This window comes from Electrophorus electricus, chromosome 13 (assembly GCF_041902795.1).
Source record: "Electrophorus electricus isolate QZ-2024a chromosome 13, ASM4190279v1, whole genome shotgun sequence".
Classification (NCBI taxonomy): domain Eukaryota; kingdom Metazoa; phylum Chordata; class Actinopteri; order Gymnotiformes; family Gymnotidae; genus Electrophorus; species Electrophorus electricus.
In genome coordinates, this window is record NC_137509.1 from 3465758 (window position 1) to 3480358 (window position 14601).

Sequence of the window (14601 nt, forward strand, 5' to 3'; positions counted from 1 at the left end):
CAAGTATTGATTTGGATAAGTTTACATGTGGATTTGAGAATAATGTAGCATAGTGTTTGAACCAGCATTAATACAGATTCTGTGAAACTTTGTCAAATTCAGCTCTTCAAGGCACTTGGAGCCTGTGATAGAAGTGAATGTGTGCTATTAATGCATAATGTTGTTTACGCCTCTCCACATTTGTAGTGCTGCTTCTGCTCATCTGCATCGTACAAGCTCAAGGTGATTCATACTCATTTCTTTATTTAGTTCAGAGGTGGGCAGTTTTATTCACAAGGGCCAGTGGGTCTGCAGATGTTAAGTGCATAGAAGGTAGTGCACACAGCTAAAATGACCAGTCCCAATATGATTAATCCACTTAATGAAGACTAAAACCAGCTGGTTGAGTGTAATAGCAATGTCTTTGCTCCTTGGTTGGAATGAAAACCTGCAACCACAGCCCTTGGTAGATAAGATTGGCCACCAAAGATATATTGAAATATTGCAGTTACATTCAATGTTGTAGTGGCCCTATGGTAAGCTGACCCACTCAGAGACAGGAAACAGAGTCTTTGCTCTTTATTACACATACCTCACACTTACAGGCAAATCACCACCAGCTCCATACTAAAGCAGAAACTGAAAGAAAAGTACAAAAGTAATGCTAGGCACAGACATACATGAAGAGGGCAGACAGGAACAGAAACTCCTCCAAAACGTGCAAAATAATAATATGAGCCAGTGTGAGTTTCTGGGTCTGTTTAGCTCATCCATTTAGAATCAGCTGACAAACAGCAGTAACAATAACAAAATGTTAACACACCAGTATATCCATGTGTGCACATCAGCTATTTAAACAAGACTTGATGTACCCTGAATATCAAGTGTAACAGTCTCTCAGAACAGCCTGAGGTTTAATCTAATAGACACTGAAGCACCCTGGTAGCCAGTCTTCATACTGAAGCACCCTGGTAGCCAGTCTTCATACTGAAGCACCCTACCTGAACTCTCAGCTCTCACTTACTCCTTAACTTGAGTCCTTTTTGGTGCTGAGGGTTGTGAAGCCAAACCCGTCTCCCAGGAGCAGCAGCTCGTTCTGCTGGTCTGTTTCCTACAGCCCTCACAGACCTGTCAGAGCAGCTCTCTCACCACTTCTCTAAGATGTTCTTTCAGCACAGGTAGAAGGAACTTTCACCCAATAATATACAGGTAGAATTAACTCACATCCCATAATATACAGGTAGAATGAGCTCTCACCCCATAATATACAGGTGCCAGATGGGAACCACTCAGAACTCATGCATGAGAGTTGGGGTCCACCTTCCTCACCAGAGTTCGCACACTTCAGTTTCCTCCTTTGTCTCCTAGTTTCAGATCCGAAACCTCTCGTCAATAGTGACCAAACAACTGAAACTCAAGTTGCAGACTCAGAGACAGGTAATCATGTACACAGATACACAAAGAGGGTGGACTGAAACAGGGAGCAACTTCCAAATATGCAGATGAATAAGATTCAATAGGAGATCAATTCTTAAAATTCTCCAGTAATAATAATATAATATTGACATATTTTAAACATGTTCACTAAGTAATGTACGTGATTTATATGTGATCTCTCATCCTGCTACATGTAAGGATTCTGGCAGTGACATTCTGAGCTCAATTTTTCTTATTTGTTCTGAAGTTAAAATGAGAAGAGTATTTTCAGTGAGCATAAGATTAGCATTTTAACTCTTTGTCTACAAAAGGGAAACTCACAGTATACTCATGAAGGTCTTTGTGTTTTTAAAACCTTCATTCCAAACAGATTTTGAAGAACATTAGGTTTTATTATTATAATTCTTTTAATATTGAAACTTCATAGAATATATACATTTAAAATAAAAATAATTTGTGAGTATTTTACTGACTGCCTGAAACATAGTAAATAGCTGATCAGAGAGGTTAATACTGAGTAATGAACATGTGATGTAGGGGCAAGTAGTTAGTTAAAGCTGGAGAGTCTTTATTATCATTACTAATGAACTGGAGTAAACAACCTGACACAGCAGCAGTAATAACTCAGTGTGTTGAGAACAAACAAAGGAGTTTGAGAGCAGCTAAGGCAACGTGCTCTAGGAAAAGGATAACTGGAAAAGTGCAGCACCGACGGCACGTACATGTGGGTTTAAATAATGTGGAGAACAAAAGAGGGCAAACGGGGAATAGGTGTTCATGATTATTAATAATTGGGAGGGTGGGAAGGGGGCAGGTGTGGTGGGTGGGGGCAGGGGTGGAGTGGTGGTGTCCCTCCTGCTGTGTACTCAGCGCACCACGACAGAACATTTGTTATTGAATTATTACAGTGGGCCCAACGTCTACACTAAAAATGGAGTCTGGCTGGATAGAAACATTCATAGCATTCAAAACATTGTAAGTAGTGAATGTAAAGGGCAGAGTAATACAGTTCAATGCATACACAGTTATGTATTAACACATATATGTATATAGTAAGCTAATGGTTTGATATAATAATGTAATGGTGATACTATGTTACTCTGCAGTGTTGATCTCATACTGTGTTATTCTGCACATGTCCTTCCTCTGTGTCATGCTGTAATATTCTACATCACTGTGTTGTCCTCATGCTTAGTGTAACTGAGCACCAGTCCTCACGCTGTGGGGTCTGTGTGTCAGAAAGTCTAATACCCAGCTGCAGATGGACTTACACAGACTACTTGGTTGTAACACCAGTCTGGAAGGAACAAAAAACAGAACTAGAGTCTGTAAATAGCAACTTGGAATGTCCAAACAATGCTGATGTAAGGACAGAAAGAGGAAGAATATGCAGGTGAATATTTAATAAACATACTATCAAACAAACAAACAAATGTTTGTTTACAAACAAACAAGTGTAGTCAGGCAGAGCATGGTTGAACAGGGGCAGGCAGTGGGAAACCAGGCAATGCAAAAGAGAGTCTCACAGTCCAAAAATCAGCAGGGCAAAAAGGAGCAACATAGACGGACAATGGCAACGTGAAAAAACAATGCAAGAATGTACGGGGCACGGAGACAATTCACAAGAGAGACGGCTTACAACACAAAACATCTTAACAAGGCTTTGCAAAGTGAGGATTGTAGAAGTGACGTTTAAAGAGTTCCTGATGAGGATGAGAGTGTATGTGCAGACAGGGGTGTGCACAGTGGCTAACAGATTGGCCTGAATGATCAGTGGACTCTAGGAGGGACTCTAGCAAATGATGTGACAATTACTTTGGTTCAAAGAATCACCTGTTTAGTTGCCTAAGTCATGTATTTCTACATCAATAATTAAGGATGACTGATCTGCAGACTGATCTGATCTAGAGGGTGTGACAATTGTTTTGGTTCATGTATTTCTACATCAATAATTAGCCAATATACATGCCATATGTATTGTGTTATGACAATAGGTATTAAAGGTTTAGTAAGGAATGTACTTATAAAAAAGCAGTTTTTCTCTTTATTAGTAGACATGTGTGCCATGGCAATCCAAGTTAAAGTGTCAGGGAAGCTGGACAGCTAAAAAAATACGCATTAATTCCCACAGCTGAAAATTGAACCAATTTATATAGTTTGGAAAACCAGGAAGGTAACTATACCAAAATCTTTTATTTTTGCTAAAGTGTAGAGTACATAGTGTGTATCAGAAACATTAACACTGAACAATACAGAGGTGTGTAATTGCTTATGCATGTGTATTGCACACTTAGCAGGATTTGGTTCATCACTCATGAAACCTCAAGTGGGAATCTTTAATATTGAAAAATAATTTTTTAATATTGTGTTCTTACAGAACGACCAAAAGCTACACTTACATTACAACATGACTGGACAGAAGTTTTCATAGGCGAGACTGTCACTCTCTTTCTGTGCATATACATGAAAACAACTTCATTAAAAGAAGCAATTATTCAGTGGATTTGATGATCTTTCCACAGTGAAACCAAAAGCTGTGGCCTCCATAAAGCCTGATCCACAGGTATTTGTGGGAGAGACTGTCACTCTCAGATGTGACATACAGGGAAGAGGCATCTCTAGTTGGCAGTACAGCTGGAATGAAGAGGGTTCACTCAGTCCTGTCAGCAGAGAACAGGTGTACACAATCAGTGGTGCTGAAGAGTCTCATACAGGTAACTACACCTGTAGAGGAACAGAGGCAGGAGGATCCCACTACTCCCACACCAGTGATGCTGTTACGCTGACTGTATCAGGTGAGTGTGTTCAACTCTTTAGTTATTATTAACCACAACATAATATGACTACAGATGACACCAAATAGCTGCAGTCAATCACTCTGAGTTACCTCCACTATCAGCCTCAGGTCACCATGAGATCAGATCTGTATCAGCACTTAGGCTGAGATGTTACATCCTAATAGATTGTGTCACTCTGTTATATAATGACTGTGGTAAAGTGTCTGGAAGCAGCATGTGAACTCAATTTATGACCTGAACCTGTTGTTTAATTTCCATCTGCAGTGAAACCTAAACCTAAAATATTGTTTTTAATCATGAGATATATGGTATATGTTGGAAAAGTATTCATCATGTTGGAAAGTGAGACCATAGGCTAAAAAGAAAGTACAGCCATCTGATCTAGGAGAGGTCACTCACATGTTTGATATTAATCAGCAGTACAAATAGTTTAGCGATGATATACATAAGGAGGAGTAGCCAATCCCTAATGTTTATTACTTCCATGAAGGTGCTAATTCCTGCATGTAAACACAGTCAGCAGAGCCAAAATACTCACAGACCAGTGGAGCTCTCACACTGATTGTATTGGGTGTTGTAGCTGTCTCACATCTACTTGATGCAGTAGAAAAAGCAGCTCTGGTTTTGTGATACCAATAGAGTTATAGTACATAGACATGTGAACAGCTTCATCAAAATATTACTATTTTAAGCAATGTTTTATTAGAAATATATTATCTTTTCACAGCAAGACCAAAAGCTGTGGCCTCCATAAAGCCTGATCCACAGGTATTTGTGGGAGAGACTGTCACTCTCAGATGTGACATACAGGGAAGCAGCGTCTATAGGTGGCAGTACAGCTGGAAGAAAGAGGGTTCAGAGAGAACTATCAGTAGTGAACAGGAGTACAATATCAGTGCTGTTAAAGATGATCATGAAGGTCAATCCACCTGTAGAGGAACAGCGATAGGAGGATCCCGCTACTCCCACACCAGTGATGCTGTTAGACTGACTGTATCAGGTGAGTGTGATCATGCACTCAGTACTTATGTATTGACAGAGTGATTAGACTGTCACCGACTGCTCTCAGTCCCACTGGTCACGTGGTACGGACCACTGCGTGATGTGGGAGTTTGTCTCTTTGTTTGTGACCACGCCCATGTTCACACACCTGTACCGGCTTCCGTGTCTAATGTCTGCGTGTATTTAAACTGTTGCAGGAGAGTACAGGGTTGTCCATCTTTTATCAAGTTCATGTTTGATTATGTTCAACTACAATTGTATGTTCACGATAGTATCGCATGTTATGTTTGTAACCTGTTGTCCGTGGTCACCTACCTGGGTTTCTGTGAATGCTGATATGTTTGTCCTTCGTCCATCCTTACAATGGAGTTTAAATAAAGTTTAAAAACTTTTTAAACTTTATTTTAATCATTTTAATATTTACAGTATAATATGCAAAAAAACACCAAACAATTCACAAACCTAAATATTTTTTATAAATTATTTAAATGAGAGCAATGGCATTAGAGAAGTGAGTGTGATCAATGTTCAGTAAACTCATCTCACCATGCAGTCAGTACATATGTATTGAGAGTGAATAGAAACACACATCTTTACAATGGAGTCACTCTATTAACCTTAATGTGATCAAAGAAAACATTTTATTTACAGTTGTTTTAATCATTTTAATTTTCATCTTATAATAGGCAAAGTGAGCAAACTTTATAAACTTTATTTCTTTATAAATGATTTAATTGTGAAGGGCTCATCCATTCCATTTATCATCACACTGTCATAAAACCTGCTAGTTTTCCTTTCCTGCTACAGTGTTTGTGGAGTTTTAGGCCAGATTCATCCACCCTCATCAGACATAAATACTTGTTTAGTAATGCTTGGTAATTTTTTATGATGATTTACTACAGAGTTTATTTATCTGCATCCCTTGCTGCTCCACTGGCACTTTTTAGAATAAGTACAGAGATAAGCACAGTACAGAGATGAGTACAGAGGGGCACAGAATGTGAAACATAAATTGAGCAACAAGCTGGAAATTTGGTATAAATTACTTCAATGACAGCAGTGTGATTAACATGATCCAGCAATGGGCAGTGTAATACATTTAGCTTTACTGCAAAATGTAGAACATTCTGGTGCTAAAACAGGGAGCCTGAGAGGAATTATAATGAGAGCATGTGGTTGTGAACTGGCTCACTATAATATACTCTTGACTGTGTAGAAACATGTTAAAAGAGACAGATAATGGCAAACTCTAATGTGGCATGAAAAGCCCTTTGATGCTGCATTCTGCTCGTACTTGCTTATGCACATATTCTGTACACTATGCAGGATTTGGTTCAGCACTCATGAAACATCAAGAGGAAAAACAAGATCACCCAACATCACCCTTGGAATACAAATATTTTACACTGGTTACACAACTTTGATCATCTGAGCTACGTGTTGCCTACCAGGCCTCACCACTTGTTTTCACCTTTTTACAGGGTGACAAAAGTTGGCATTGTTGTGCAAGCTGAGACGTACAGTGTGAAATGCATCTGGGGAAGCAGCTAGTTAAGTGATAAATGTGGCATATGGTTGATGGTGCGCTCAGTAGGTCAGGAATTAACACATTAGAGCAGAATTGGTGTAAATGATAAATAGGGTTCAACAATTTCTATTGATGGTAAGAGAGAAACACAGTAGTGACAAAGAGTTTAACCCATCGATAACAACATATTGCACGATACGTGTCTTTCATTTTGTTTTGAATCTATTTATTCAGAGGTTCTACTGAAGCTTTCATGTTTCTCAAGTTTTCTAGTCTTAATTTTGTTACCAGCTTTTGTTTGGAGTTTTGTCTGATTAATGGTTTCATATAATTTATTTTAATTTGAAATACTGTGTGTTGAATCCATCTTTGTTCATATAGATGTGCCGGTCATTGAGAATCCACTTGTGCCTCAGTGTCTGCTAAATAAGCACTATTTTTAGATGCTTATAAAAGTTGGCAATGTTGTGTAAGTCACATATGTCTGTGTTTTATTTTAACAATCCATGTTTAGCCATATCTGGAACACCAGACATAAAAGAGAGGACAAATTGTTTGCAAAACGTGAATGCATAACATAGAATCATAATACCAACTAAAATATTACTAGTTTGGCTCCCAGTCCACTGAAAAAAAAGTTAATGGCAGTTTTGACAATACACATAACACAATCAGGGCCCTTTAACTTATCCAACACATCAGAGTGGCCCACATGGATCTGACAGTGAATCTCAACTGCGTATTAAAAACGAAAGAACACCAGGTGAAATCTTGGCTATGGCAGATGATGCAGACAGTATTCTCTGTATGTCAATGACTGAGTTAGACAAAAAGGAAATACATCAAATTGCAGCTCTGTTTTGGTAAGCATCATACAGTATTTGACAGAGCCCAGTTTAATTATCAGTGCCAGGAAGAGGGGAAAGTACAATGGAATTTATCATAGCTGTTCATAAATGATGAAAGCATTGAAATGTTAGCACAATATTGAAGAATTAATCAGGGAAAGAACAGAAGTTGGAAAAAGACACTGACTGAACTTCTTCAGGTAGATGCTGATTTAGCTCTAGCCTTGTCTATACTAAAAGTATGTTGAAATGAGACTGTGAAAAATCAACACGCTGTGTTACACTGTAGTGTAGATGCAGGAAAAACCCCTGACATGAAATGAGATGCCATCAGAAGCAAGATGACAATCAGGAATTCATCTCAGTATCAAAAGTATGAGAGATGTGACAAAAAAACTGTCAACCAAATCAAACAGAACCTGTACAATAAGACCGTGGTAGATGTCTTGTAGGGAAGAAAGTTTCATGGAAAAACTTCCCAGGTAGAGACACTGTGTGCCATAAATGTTGCATAAATGCTGCTCACTCTGTGTCTCAGGGTGAGTGTGACACATAGTATGAGGACTACCCTTCACTTGGAGAAGTGTCCTCAGCTACTACTGAGTAGTTGTGCTGTGTACAGAATCAAGAAATTAACTCTTTTCATCCTCTTTTTGAACCTCTAGAGATCAAATTCAGGGTAGTAGAGCAGGTTGAAGCCTATAAATATAGGAACACAGAAATAAATGAATGTTTGTCCTTCTCCCAACATGATGATTTTGTATATATGAAATATCAACAATGCTTAATTCGTTGATTAAATCCCTTGTTTAATCAGATCAACTTTGCAATATTACATCCTAGTGCACCTTTCTCACTGCCAAGAGTAAAACCAGGTGAGAATAAATAATCAGAAAGGCAAAGTCCACTATCAGAGCTGTACAGATGGTGTGTTGAGAGGAAAGATGCTGCTTCCATAATAAAGGACCCTACACATCCCCTTCACTGCTCCTTTCAGTGACTCCCATTGTGCCGTCACTATAAAGTTTCACTGGCAACAGCAAATTATTTTAAAAGTGAAAAAAGAATACTGTTATTTTGAACTTGCAATCAGAGACCAATATCTTCATAATGAATTTGCTCTCTTAAAATTATGGTGATCAAACTGATGTGATAGTACAATGTACAGTTTGCTTTCAATTGGACATTCCTGATACACGATGCATGAAAAGACCAAGTGTAAATAGTCTTAATTTATTCATATATCCCTTCCTACTCCACTGGCACTTGTCTCTCATTGTAATACATCATTGTTTTTATACATACAGAGATTGGTGGTGCTTATATATTGTGCATAAGCAGGATTTGGTTCAGTATGAATGAAACTTGGAAAAGCTGGTTAAACCCAGCAAGCATTCATTTTGGAATACTTCATACTTGTTATGCAACTTTGATAATTTTAATAATAAATTACACGTCCAACCTTCACCACTGCAGCTGTTTTAGTATCTGAATCTAAATGAATTCACTGAATCTAAATGCCACATTAGGCACAAATGCTGCTATTTCCACAAATAATAAAGTTTCCCCTCGTGTTGTAAATGGAGATTCTAATACCTTCATCATTTCATATTATCAGCAAAACCCAAACCAACTGTGAAGGTTAAGCCTCAGACGTCTGTCTACACTGGAGACACTGTTACTCTAAGCTGTGAGGTACAGCAGTCTACTGGATGGATGTTTTTATGGTACATTTACCCTCAGCAGCCAAAATCATGGACCACTGTAAGAAAAAACAATATAATGGATGTGACAGTCTCTGAAGAAGCAACTTCAGAATATGGTTGCGGTGCACGAAGGGGACAATACTACACACATTACAGTGACGTAGTCAAGATCACAGCAGCTGGTAAGTGATGTTTTATATTTTCATCTGCATAGTGATTTATGTATCTGCACTTTTGTCTCTACAAGCCCCTCTGCCACTCTCTTCCTGAAGTCACACACATGCATCAGTGTTGAGATTTCATAAATAAGCAAAGGCAGTATTCTGATATTTGATATTGTACATTGACGGAGATATAAATGTAACTGTTAAATGTAGACCACGTGTACCTAATAATGGGTATATTATTTAACCCCATACACTACACTGTGAGATACAGAATAGCAGTACTATAAGTTAAGGAATAATAAAGCAATCTATGTTCTATGAGATCTATGAGATATTTTCATAGATAAATATAAAACTTTCATAAATTGTCCATCCAAATTGATAATAATTGGGCACCACCCTGATTACCAGGGAAAATGAAATCATTTAAATTAATGTATTAATGATTATTAATTCAGTCTCAACCCATAAAGGTCACCACTTCGATAACATGATGTCTCATCTACCAAAAATTAGAATACCACTCTTTACTCACAAGAGTTATTTCTAAGGGTATATTTATTGGATAAACAGAGATAGGCGAACATGCATATAAATCATTGATTAAGATTCTACTAATGACCAGAGGTACTGAGTTCACTAAAATCGCTGTAGTACAAAATACGTAACAAACACTGTAACGGAAACAAATTAACCCAAAGTAGATTCATGTGGACTGAAGTGGCTAACTGATAAAGAAAGAAAAAGAATGGAAAGAAAATCAAATCTGTTTAAGTAATCTGTGAGAGTGATTAACAGGGCAGAGCATGCTTATCAAACAATACCAAACAACATTCGTTTTGAGAGAGCGTGACAAAGTATAACTGGAAGACTTAGAAGAAATAGACAACTTATTGAGATAACCTGAGAGAGAACTAATTAGGACTGAAGAGGCTGCTTAGCAGATGATAGGAAAGAGTTAACTGACCAGTTTTGATGTATAAACAGTTAAATTAACTATTTATACCAGCTGGTAACATAAAAAGGAAATGTCTGTCCTTATGAGTCTTTAGGCTCGACAATGTCAAACCATCTGGATAGTACTGAGAGAGAGAGTCCATTTTCCGTTATATCATCTGGATGGCCTTTAGAGAGAGTCTGTTTTCTAGTCCATTGACCCTGCATGAGTGATGTAGGCCACTGACAATGAAATGACCAGGTTTTCTTGACCCATGGGATTGTAGTTAGGAGCTGGTTCAGTTAGAGTCAGAGGCCTTTTAGGTTAGGCCTTTCAGAAACAGGAGCTTTGGTATCAGTGGTTATGTGACCCATCCTTGCTCTTAATGACTGTTATAGAGGTTATTGGCTTAGTTTAAAAAGAAAAGTGTAACTCTTGATTTCTTCTTTGTTACATGCTCCTGGTTGATGGCAAGACAACAGGTTGTAACAGTCCTATGAGGTGTGTGTGTGTGTGTGTGTGTGTGTGTGTGTGTGTGTGTGTGTGCGCGTGTGTGTGTGTGTGTGTGTGTGTGTGTGTGTGTGTGCGCGTGTGTGTGTGTGTGTGTGTGTGTGTAAAGTAACCGAGCATGAAACCAACACCAATAACTTCTGTGTTTATGCCTATTTATGTGTAGCGATTAAAAGCAGACATCAATGGTGAGAGCACATGGTTTAAGGAATGAGAGAAAATCTTGAGTGGTCAAGAAGTACAGGTGGACATTGTGGACGGTGCCAAAGAAACGAAAATAATAAAAGATCTTCCCTGCCTACCATATACCTTTCCAGTATTGGGCTTTTTTGGCCTTGTTCCCAACACAGTTTTCTCTAAACCTCTCTAAAAGGATTTAAAAAAAAAGATCTATCTATGTAGATCTATCTATGAGTTCACACTGTATGTTTTTATAGAAAGACACCAAATGCATTATTTGTGTACAGATGCAAATAAGGTAGGTACTATACTAGGTTGCTAGGTAGATAGCTAATGTTATTGTTAACATAGATATATAGCTAGCTAGCTAATATTAATTCTGTATTAATATTAATACAGAAAACACCTTAGTTAATTGTGTTAACATTAGCAAAATCCTCCATCATGATTCACAAATATTTAAATAACAAAGCAGTGCTAACTATAGCCAAAAAATAAAGGTGCACTTCATAGTTTAGCAAAATGTAGCGAAGTAGCTAGTTTGTAGATTGTAAAGCGCCTTTTGGTATTAGAAAGGCACTATATATGTGTAAATAATATTAATGATAATATCAAATTAAGACTCACACATCATGTGTTACCATCCATGGAAGTGAAACAATGACAGTTTGCTGCCCATCACTCATATCATAATATGCATTGATAAATAAAGCCCAATCTATAGATGATTTTAAAAAAGGATATTCACAAATACATTTTAGAAGGAAACCTTTGATTTATTTCAGTACTGAAGCTGGAAAGGTTTACATAAAACTGTGTGGAAAAATGTATCATAAAACAAGCAGATAATTTGTATTGTAACCATTATAAACACATCACATATTTCTCATGTTTGCACAACCAAAACATTATTTTCTGTGTTCTACAAAATACACATTTGTTTAATATGTAGAAAATTTTAGATTTTTTTTCTTGAAAGGTATTTCATTATGTTTTTCATATAAAAGCATAACATTGAAAATAAAACAGTTTTAAAACTCCTTTGGCTGTGAATTAAGTTGCGTGGCAGTAATTACATGGTGTTCTGATAATGAAAATGTTTTGGTGATGATAGAGAAAAACTGGCACCTTAAAATAAAATAAAGACACACTAAATCAAATGTAACCAACATCATACTAAAACAGGAGAAAATGTAATTATTGCACATTTCTCTAAGGAGAAAAAATGGTAGTCCATATAATTGGCATGTTTGGGTTAATACTTTAGCTAAACAATACTCAGCGATGTAACGGCTCGAATGCTGCAGGTCAAGGAGCAGGTCGCTCAGACTCCCTCGACGGTAATAGACATTTATTGAGAAACACAGAAGACAAGGGCACTTAAACTGTGAGAACGAAGCACATGAAACATCATGAACACTAACACTAACGAGCGACGACAAACGTACTTATACATGTTCAACGACTGACAAAACTGCACGTGCCAACATCAGTTTAAATACACACAATACACACTAAACCATGTGCAGGTCTGTGCAGACACCAGAGGTGAGGCTCCAAACAAGAACAATAACAGGGAATTCCCACTGCAGGCTGCGGGCTGAACCATGTGACCAGTGGAAAGAGCAGCAGTCTGTGATAAGCAACTCACATCTAGCCCTCAAGGAGCTGCACTAATGGGAAACCCAGTGACTCTGTACTGTAGGCTGGAGCAGTCTACTGGATGGAGGTTTTACTGGTCCAAACACACACAGAACCCTGAGAATGAGACCAACACTGCAACACGCTCCTACACCATCAGTGCAGTGAAGCTTTCTGATGGAGGCCAGTACTGGTGTAGAGCTGGCAGAGGAAATCCAGTCTACTACACACACTACAGTGATGCGCTCTGGGTAAACATTACTGGTAAGAGAGTTTCTGTGATAGTGATACTGTATACAGCTGAACATATAAACAACATGCAGATAACAGTGGTGGCACAAGGCTGGTTTTGGCTCAGAGGCTGATATCTGCACACTCTTAGTAAACTACATAGACAGTTTGAGAGGCTTCACTGAATTCCAGCTACAGAAACAAGCAGGATCTCCCAGTGACATCATGTACAAGGCAGCACCTGCATGAGTGAGGGAGGACTGCTGCTTTTACACTGGAACAATAGAGTTAAGAAGACAATACAGTTAACATTACAGTGTATGAAGACAATGCAGTTAACAATACAGTGTCAAGAAAAAGCTGTAGAATTAAGGACTGCAAAAAGGCTCAGAGTGAATAGAGAGTGTGAGGAGATGAGAACTGAGCTCAGGTGTGTACAGGGTTTGTTTAGGAGTAAGGTGGTTAAATACAGAAATACCATCATTTAGTTATTTTAAAATACTGTAGAGTATGAATGTGAGTATTTTCTATCAGTTAAACCATCAGTTTTCCTACAGTACAGTGAACAGTTCGTGTATGTGGCATTAGTTTAACAGTATTGTGCAACATTTGATTTGTCTGATTTGGCAGGTGTGTCTTCTCTAGTCTCTCTGATCATCATTCCCAACAGAACTCAACACTTCAGTGGTCACTCTCTCTCACTGAGCTGTGAGGACCAGAGGAACTCTACTACATGGAGAGTCATGCAGGACTCATAAGATAGGAGTGTGTCAGACTGTCCATCAGACAGGAGATCAGTTACAAGCTCTACATGCAACATCAGCTCTCTCTCCACAGCCCACACTGGAGTGTACTGGTGTCAGTCTAAATCTGGAGGGAGCAGTAAACCTGTCAACATCACAGTGCATGGTGGGTCTCCAGTCATTTTTATCACAGGAACCATAGGACTGGTGATAGAATATAATAACTCTACTACTATATTAGTTTGTAGTATTAGATGAATAATATTTCGTGCATGTGAAAATGCCTGTGTGTGTTTTCCCCATTTTATGTTTTCTGCATTTCTTTTTTACAGATGGTGATGTAATCCTAGACAGTCCTGTATGTCCTGTGACTCAGGGAGATTCTCTGACTCTATGATGTTTATTGAACAAAACATCTTCTAATCTCATATCCTTCTTCTATAAAGATGGATCACTCTTTTGGAACCAAACCACAGGACAGATAATCATCCATACCATCTCAAAATCAGATGAGGGTCTCTACCACTGTGAATACCCAGAGAGAAAAGAGTCACCAAAGAGCTGGGTCTCAGTCAGAAGTGAGAAATACATTTCATGAGATTTGATTTATTTTACATTATTTCAGTAAACAAAGTGCTCTGAATGTAAATTCAAACTTATGTCACTGCTTCCAGAGTCTTAAGTCCTGGATCCAGTGGTGGAATAGTTGGACCGGCTGTGGGAATCAGTTTAACCTTGTTGCTCATTATTATACTTATCCTGTTCCTGAGCTACAAGAAGAACAAAGGTTTGAAAGCATCCATGTATCTGTAGCATATGACAGTTATACACAGACTATTTATAGACACATTACTTCTGTACACCATGGTGATTGTGTTCTTGCTGTCAGAAACA

At 38.1% G+C, this 14601-nt stretch overlaps 1 pseudogene; it reads left to right on the plus strand.

The window, feature by feature from the left end:
- Positions 1 to 3013: 3013 nt before the first annotated feature.
- On the plus strand, positions 3014 to 14509 carry LOC145643533 (Fc receptor-like protein 5; annotated as a pseudogene).
- Positions 14510 to 14601: the final 92 nt, after the last annotated feature.